Genomic DNA, 1,543 nt, shown 5'->3' on the forward strand with positions numbered 1-1,543 from the left:
CTGGCCCCCCATTCCTCCTCAAAGATCATAAGTGGGGTGATTTCTTTTTCTTTTTTCCATTCAGGGCATTCTCTTATAAAGTGACCTTCTTTCCCACATTTGAAGCATTTCTTCTGCCCTATTCCTCTTTTTATTCCCTTGTTCCCTGGTTTGATTCCTTTACCTCTGTTATAGGGTCTGGCAGTCAGGTACCTAAAAGATTTACCAGCAACACTTCTTTGAACTACCTGTTGGGGAGTTCCCTGCTGTAAGGACAGCAGAATCTTTGCTTTGTGCTTTTGCTTTTCTTCATCCCTTCGTACATACACCATTTGGGCCTCCCTTAAGAGTTCCCCTATGGGATGGTCCTTCCAATTTTCTATCTTTTGTAATTTCTTGGTAACGTCTGGCCAGCTATTTGTGACAAAGTGAAGCTTTAACATTCCATGTCCAAGTGGGTCTCCTCCACCCAAACCAGCATATTTCCTTATTTGTTCCTTAAGCCTATTAAAACATTCCATAGGCCCCTCATTCTTTTCTTGCTGTATATTAAAAGCTTTGGTCATATTCTGGCTGCAGGGTACCAATTCTCTAATTCCTTTTATCATCATTTCTTGCAGGTCTCTCATTTTCCTTCTATGAGCTATGTTGTTATTATCCCACTGGGGATCCTGAGCAGGAAATTTCTATTTGGCTGCAGGGACATTTTGACAGGGAGGATGCTCACGCTCCCAAATGGTCATAGCGGACCTATGCATCCTGCTCCTTTCTTCCCCTGAAAAAAGGATGCCCATGATGGACATTAACTCAGCCCCAGTATACAACCGGGGTCCTAAAAATTGATCAATTTGATCTGCCACTCCATAGGGATCGTCTAAGAGTGGCTCAAGTTCCCTCTTCAAGCTCCGGACTTCTGAACTGGTCAGGGGAGCATTAACAAAGCCAATGCTCCCTCCTCCTAGAGGCATTTCCCTCAGTGGGAAGAAGTTTGTAGCCAAACCCCTAGAGGAAGAGGGAAAAGGGAAGTTTTGGATATCCTTTTTACAGTGTTCTAACTCATGTTGAAGTCTTCCTGAAGGAGGGCATTCAAACTGGGGATGACCCCAAGAATCAAGTGTTATAAGGAGGGAAAAAAATCTGAGTAGGAGAAAGATCTGGGACTGTTACATCTACTGGAGGGGGAGGTGGGGGATGTTGGTCTACTGGGAATGGAGAAGAATGTTTGGTGGTGGAAGATGGTCTAAGGGGTCCCATGTGTTGGTGGGGTTCTTGGAGTAAGGGGTATTAATTTCATGAGAAGTAGTTTCTGGCTTGTCTCCTTTAGTTTTCAGATGACAAAGGAGGATGGGCCCTTGCTGCCAACACGGAACATAATGTATTTCCTCCTGGGAAACAGGACTCTTATCATTTACATATTCTATTAAAAGCTGGCAAGTCCAATCCTTATTTGACCTGAATTTTGGCCAGAAAACTGAAGGCTTTAGAATAGGTTCCTTGGTCCAAATGAAACAATAATACTTTATCATCTGTTGCTTTTTCTTATGTTTAGTCCTCTTGTATCCTT

Source organism: Mandrillus leucophaeus, unplaced genomic scaffold, assembly GCF_000951045.1.
Source record: "Mandrillus leucophaeus isolate KB7577 unplaced genomic scaffold, Mleu.le_1.0 Scaffold1527, whole genome shotgun sequence".
Classification (NCBI taxonomy): Eukaryota; Metazoa; Chordata; class Mammalia; order Primates; family Cercopithecidae; genus Mandrillus; species Mandrillus leucophaeus.